This window comes from Camelus bactrianus, chromosome 8 (genome assembly GCF_048773025.1).
Source record: "Camelus bactrianus isolate YW-2024 breed Bactrian camel chromosome 8, ASM4877302v1, whole genome shotgun sequence".
Lineage (NCBI taxonomy): Eukaryota > Metazoa > Chordata > Mammalia > Artiodactyla > Camelidae > Camelus > Camelus bactrianus.
In genome coordinates this window covers 77,419,835-77,427,068 of record NC_133546.1, presented here as the reverse complement: position 1 = coordinate 77,427,068, position 7,234 = coordinate 77,419,835, and the positions used below count along the sequence as shown (strand labels likewise).

Below are 7,234 nucleotides of genomic sequence, written 5' to 3'. Positions count from 1 at the left end.
GTCTTTACTGCTTGTAAAGAAATAGGGGATTTCTTCAAGATAAGATGTTTCCACATGAGTTTTAAGAGTAATAGTTTTGGTATCAAAAATGTTACACAAATTTATGTAACAAATAATCTAGAAAAATCTTTATGAACAAAAGTGTGTTTTGATGATTATAGAAATAGTGTTGATAGCATACTTCTGCCTTTTGAAATTAATGATACAGGTAATCACATTTTGAAGAAATTATTCTGACGAGGGCTTAGGACTCTTAAAAAGGTTTATATAAATGTTATTGGAAAGAGTCTGAGCCTGGATTTACACCCACATGTGTTTTCTCCTCCTTATATTTGACTGCCTCCCAAATCTATTCTATAATAGTGGATTCATCCAGACCACCAGCATTTACTGAGTGCCTTCCTTGTGTGTGGAAGTCCCAGTTCCTTCTTCTGTAAAATGGCAGAAACAGTATCTAACCTTCAAGATAGAATGCTCAGCCAAGCAGAGAAGCCGCCTCGCTGGGTTACCTACAGTGAGGTTACACAAACCTCCAAGTGTTACATGAGACATGTGACTGCTATTGAATCTGCTTGGCTGCTGGAAGTGGCTCCACACTTTTATCAACAAGGAACACACTTGTCCCTCAAAGCCAAGAAGGCCAAGGACTGGGACCAGTGAGCTGAGCTGTGCTGTGGCCGCAGGCACAGCTTGGTGCCCTGTCCTCCATGCAGCGAGCCTCCATCTAGGGTGGGTGAGCCAGCATCGGCACGTGTGGAACCTTCAGCTGCCTGCAGTGGTTTGCAGCCCATTCAAGCCCCTGTCCGCCCTGTCGCTTCAGCATCCACCTTCCTTGCTGGGGTCCCAGAGGATTTTTTGCTTGAGCGGGCATCCTGCTGCATGGGAGTTGGAAGGACCATGCTCTTTGCTCACCCAGCAGCCTCCCTGACCCGGCATGCCATTTCCAGCAGACTCAGTCCTGGCCCAGGTCACAGGGAATGAGGACAGCGGGCCACTGCAGCTGAAGCACCAAGTGGGATGGGCAGACGGTTTGCTGGGCTGGCTTTGCTTTCCCTGCAGGGCCACAGCTCCATTGACCAGTAAGGTGTGTGGCCAAGTGTGAACAGCACATGGCCACGAAGGTCTGAGACCCTGTGAACACTGTGGGTTTCTGCCAGCATCGCTGAGGGGTGTGCCTGCTGGGCACAGGAGTTCCCAAACCAGGCATGTTCTGTTTTCCCTCTACCAGTGTCCTTGTTTGTCAGTGGCCAGGAGACTTGCAAGGATTGGCGATTGGTGCAGAAGACCCGTATGTGCTGTGCTTTGTGCACAGGGCCTCTGTTTCACAAGTGGGCTTAGCTTTCCCTCCGTGTATGGTACCACATCCCGGTGCCACTAGATCACCAGCTCAGACCCCATCTGGGATCCTCTGTAGCAGAAATTCACCACCATTTAGAGGCTCAGCCTTCTGTAGCTCAGGAGCATCACTTGTACATTTATTTTGGTGTGTCTGCTTGGTTTTGGCCAGAATGTGGGGTTTGGTGGGTCTCCTCCAGCAGGCGCTGGTCTTAGTGGTGCCCCAGGGCTGCTTTGCTGTGATGATGTTTGCATTTCAACACATGACCAATACAGATTGTTTTCCCCTTACTGTTTCAATGACATCTATTTAAAAAATACGTAGCTTGAGAATTTATTTTTGTACTGATGTTTGCTTGGATGTGCCGCTTTTGGCACTAAACATGTATGCCATTTTTATTTCTGTTTTATAAACATGCAAATAATAGTGATAACTTGTTAATAGTAAACCTTTTATACCTAAAGTAAATATGTTCCCTTAAAAAAGAAGATTGAATGCTCAGAAAATGATGTCTCTAAAAACACTTACACTGCTACTTAGCATACATTGGGAGGCAATGTGGGGTAACAAACAAATCACTGGTTTGGGGTTTGAGTCTGTGCTGTACTATTTGCTAACTGTATCCTGTAGACAAGGCACTTGACTTCTCTGAGCTTGGGGTCCTTCCTTTGTAAAAACATGGACAAAAACATTACATTGGTTTCATTGACATTTAAAGGAGAAGTCTCTCATTTTCCCGTTAGAGTGTACAGAAGACGAGACACTCAGTGCACGATGATTATTATGATGTGATAGTTCTAGGCTAATGATAAAGGATACAAAGATGGATACAAGATGACTGAATTCAAAGAAGGCCTAGTGCAACATGAAAGGCAGACAGGTAGGTCTGTGACAGTGTAATAAAGAATACAGTGGATGTGTGGGAGTGTGGGAGGACTACAGTGCACACCTGGAGGACTGAGGAGGAGAGGGATTGTCATATTAGCATTTCATATATTTTTGATGAGTGGTTGCAATGGTGGCCAATTTCCCTTGTCCTGAGATTGAAAACGTATGGAGAAAATGTCTAGCTTGTTCCCAGATGGCCCACTCAGATGTTGACTGAGCCAGTGAGTAATTCTGTTACCTTTTTAGGAATGGAGTAAAAATGATCAGGCTTCACAAATTGAGTAGTATTTTGTGGAACTTCCACAGGACAGAGGCTAAAGGAAGTTCTAAGCCATCGTCTTATGTTTTGTCAAAAAAGAAATAGAACAAAGCACCCCCACAGCAATGAAATCTTTACTGATAGCGACTAACCCAAAGTAACACCTGTTTAAGTGCAATTAAACTAAGGTCTTCCATGTAACAAAGGTGACTTGAAAAAAATTATATGAAAGAGTTTTAAGATCAAAAGTCTTGTTTAAAAAAAGAATTTGGTGTTTTTTTCCTTTTTTGTAAAGCATAACATATCTAATTCCGGTGGAAAATATAGTAAAACAAAAATATTAAGAAAAACCTTTAAGTCAGTGCCAGGCCAATGTTTCAGATATGATTCCAATATTTTCAATACTAGTTGTATAATTATGTCTTTTCTCTTCATCCATCACCTTATCTGTATTTCCCTCTCATAAAGATGGGAACTAGCCAGCTAGAACATTTGACTTACTTGACAAATCTTTGATTGTTCATGCATCTCCAAACTTTAGAACTTTATTATTACTGGTGTTATGTATTTAAATGAATGCAGCCTGTATCAAAAAAAGAAAATGACCATATTGAAGGGAAAAACAGAATAAACTACAGCCTTCTTCATGAGTAACACTTAAAACCATTAAATGCATTAAAATCCCATTTAACAAATAGCAAAACCTAACAAACATTGGGATGGCTCAGTGAATACTAATGTGGAATATTGTCGGGAAGGATATCTGAGTGTTGAAATTTCTCAAAATGGTTACATAGATTATGGAGAGGAACATCTATTATTTCAAAAGACAAATTAAAGTTGACAGTTCATTGAAAATATTTTTGTTTTTATTCTGTTACATTTTAAATTGTTTCTTAAAGTAGTTAATCACTCATTTTCTATTTTAAAAATTCCAATATTCTTTATGTTTTGCTTATTAATTTTATATTGAAAATCCCAGGACTCTATCTATATACAACTGACCAGACTGCTGCTTAGTAAATTGTGATAGTCTTTTGTATGATAATCAACTAATATAGTCATCATAAAATCATCTAATTCTTAAAGTGATCAAAAATATGTTTGTCATATGATAGTCCATTAATTGCAGGCAATTAAATGTCACAATCAATTCAGATGAGTTCTGGCCTCAAGTCATATGCTAAGTCTTCAATTTATTTTCTTTATTAGCTCAAGTAACTTTTCCTCTACTTATCTGATTTTATTCATCTGAAGTGTGGCTACTAAGCTTTAGTGTATCATTTGTTATGGAGTATGTTACACATTGTTGGTAATATAACTGCATTCCATTTATCTATCCATTTACTTATTCACTTATGTATGTATTTAGTCTTGTATCCATCCATTTATCCATCTACCTATCCACTATCCATCTGTCCTTCTATACATCCATAGATCCATCCATCCAACAAAAATGATTGGGCACGTATTGAGGTGATAAGGCTAGGTATATAGACACACAATAGAATCTTTGTTCTTAAAGAGTTGCTCCTAAGCTCATGGCAACATAAGCAAGGACTATCCTTACTTGTAGTAACTCTTCCAAGCCTTATGCTGCGTTAAGAATTACCAGGTCTAAGGGTGGGAGGGTATAGCTCAAGTGGTAGAGTGCATGCTAGCATGCACAAGGTCATGGGTTCAATTCCCAGTAACTCCTCCAAAAAATAAATAACTAAACCTAATTACCTCCCCCCACAAAAATTTAAAAAAAATGAAGATAAAAAAAAAGAATTGCCAGATCTAAAACTTCCACTCCTAGTCATATACCCCCCAAGAATTAAAAACAGGTGTTATACACAAATGTGAAGCAATACCATTTAAAATAGCCAAAAAGTGGAAATAGTCAAATGTCCATCAGCTGATGAGTGGGTAAAGAAAATGTGGTATATTCCTACAGTAAAATACCCATAAAAAATAAATGAAATACTGGGATGTGCTACAACATGGGTGAACCTTGGAAACATTATGCTAACAGAGAGAAGCCAGACACAAAAGGTCATGTATTAGATTTGACCGTTTGCATAAAATATCCAGAAGAGGTAAATCCACAGAGACAGAAAGCAGACTTGCAGTTGCCAGGGCTTGGGGGAGTGGTACTCTATAAAGAGTGACTGCTTGTTAGGTACAGGGTTTTACCATTGGCGGGAAGGACTAGTAAAAATATTTGGAACTAGAGAGATGGTTACATAATATTGTAAATGTACTAAATGACACTTTCAAGTGGTTATTTTTATGTTATGTGAATTTTACCTGAATTAAAAAAAATTGGAAGTGACACATCATATACAAGTTTATTCAGTGGAAAAAAATGACAACTTGAATTAAAAAAAAAAAAAACTACATAACCTGAATGTTGTAAAATAATGATTTTTAATTCTTCCCAGATTAGGACCTTCTGCCAGGTTGTCTAAATCGTGCCCCTAGTGAAGAACGCATTCAAGAAATAGTGTCAGATGAGTCAATCAGTAGCTAAAGATAATTCACTTGTTTTAGAGAACACCAGCTAGCACTCAGCCAAATGCTTGTTTTCTAAGATTTCAGGTTAATTTTCCTTTTCAGCTTCTTCTTGATTACGTGTAAACTCACACATGTTCCTAGGTACTATCAAGTGTCTAGGCTTAGTAAAGTCAAGGTAAAAACAGTATTTTAGAAACTTGTTGCTGAAAAGCTTACAACTTGGTTAAAGGTTGTCACTTTTGAAGATGTATTTATTGAGCCCACTGACTTTGTTCCCTGTCTCAATTTCAACAGACATTATCGGACTGGCAAGCTCTTCGATAATTGTGAAATTGCCAATCAATAAAAATCTACCACCACCAGACTAAACTACAAATGCATGACCTAGCAAGAATTAGCTGCATCTTTTTTAGGGCTAAATAATGGCATATTATGTGTTAACAGAGATCTATCAATTCTCTAAAAAGCCAATAATTATCATTATGAATCAATAGCAGTCATTTAATTTTGTGTTCTTAGAGTTTATTTAAAGTTTATTTTAATACATTAAAATGACAAAAAAAATCTAGTTTGAGGGACAAAAGTAGTATTTTTTTGTTTGTTGTAGTATTTCTTGCAGTCAGTTTTGTTGTTTCAACCTCTCAGCCTGGTCATTCAGCCCTACACACCCATGTCCAGTGATGATGACAAGGGCTTTGTGGACCTGGTCATCAAGGTTTGCTTCAAAGACACCCACCCTAAGTTTCCCACTGGAGGGAAGATGTCCCAGTACCTGGAAAACATGAAAAATGGAGACACCATTGCATTCCGGGGCCTGAATGGGCTGCTGGTCTACCAGGGCAAAGGAAAGTTTGCCACATGCACAGACAAGAACTCTAACCCCATCATCAAGACCGTGAAGTCTGTGGACATGGTCATGGGAGGAACAGGCATCACCCTGATGCTGCAGGGGATCCACACCATCACGATGGGCACGGACAACCAGACCATGCACCACCTGCTCTTCACCAAACAGACCGAGAAGGGTGTCCTGCTGTGGCTTGAGCTGGAGGCACTGAGGGACACACATTCTGGGCGCTTCCAGCTCTGGTACATGGTGGACAGAGCCCCTGAAGCCTGGGACTACAGCCAGGGCTCTGTAAATGAGGAGATGATGCGGGACCACCTCCCACCCCTGAAGGAGGAGCTGCTGGTGCTGATGTGCGGACCCCCACCCACGATCCAGTATGCCTGTCTCTCCAACCTGGACTGTGGGGGCACCCCAAGGAGCACTGCTTTGCCTTCTGATGGCCGGGCCCCCTGCCCTTGCTTCCTGTGCCCTGCCTGCACCCAGCCATCCTGTGTGGTTCCTTAACATCACTGTCCCCCACATCTGCTGTGGCCGGGTTCAGCCTGGCTTGCCCATGCCTGGGAGGTCACCTCACTGGGCTGGTCCCTGAAGGTCCCCTCTGGGAGCAGGGCTCTATTACAGGTAGGGCTGCCATTGGCCACATTCAAGACAGATTCCTGTCTGGGCCTCACTGATTCTTACTGGAGATGCATGGCCCCTGGTCTCCCTACCCATGCCCACACTACTGGGCTGAGGCTGCCAGCACCGTGCTCCCCACCCTTCCTGGAGTGCACCACACTCTGGAAATAAACATAAATGTATGGGCAGCCCACAGCTGTAGGTGCCAGACCCACAGCCACTGCCTCAGGACCCTTGCCTACTGCCCCTGCCTGCTTCAAGGCCACAGCCAGACCTTCGCACCTGACACTACATGATAGGTAACACCAAAAAGTCCTCCTGGCAAGAGCTGCTGTGGGTGAGAGACTGCCCCCACCCCAGGGCCCAGCAGGCCCGGCCAGCAGGGAGCAGGCCTCTCTCTGGGGCTGGAGTAGGAGGGGCTGGCTGGCCGAGGGCCCTTCTAGCTGGCACACAGGCCTCCTGAAGCCTCAGTTTTCCCAGCACAGCCAGACATTAGGGCAGCCTTAGGAAGTCCAAGCCATCAACCTCTGGTCAACCGCCTCGGGGTTCTGGGCCACCAGCCCTGATGGCAGAGCAAAGAGATGTTTATTCCTCTGTCCCAGACCCCCCTCCAGCTGCCCTCGCCCCAGCATGGGGAATTCTGCAGCAGATCCTCTGGTCTGAGAACATTCTCAGCTGCCTCCTCGCTGCCTTTAGACAACAGCGTGCTAGCCCCTTGCATATCAGCTTTTTCAGAGTCATTTGTGAGCTGACAAACATTGAAGTAAAACTTTTCTAACTTGAA

The 7,234-nt window shown here is 42.6% G+C and overlaps 1 pseudogene; it reads left to right on the top strand.

The window, feature by feature from the left end:
• The first annotated feature begins 471 nt into the window (after positions 1 to 471).
• Positions 472 to 6,690, top strand: LOC105074231 (NADH-cytochrome b5 reductase 3-like; annotated as a pseudogene).
• The last annotated feature ends 544 nt before the right edge of the window (positions 6,691 to 7,234 follow it).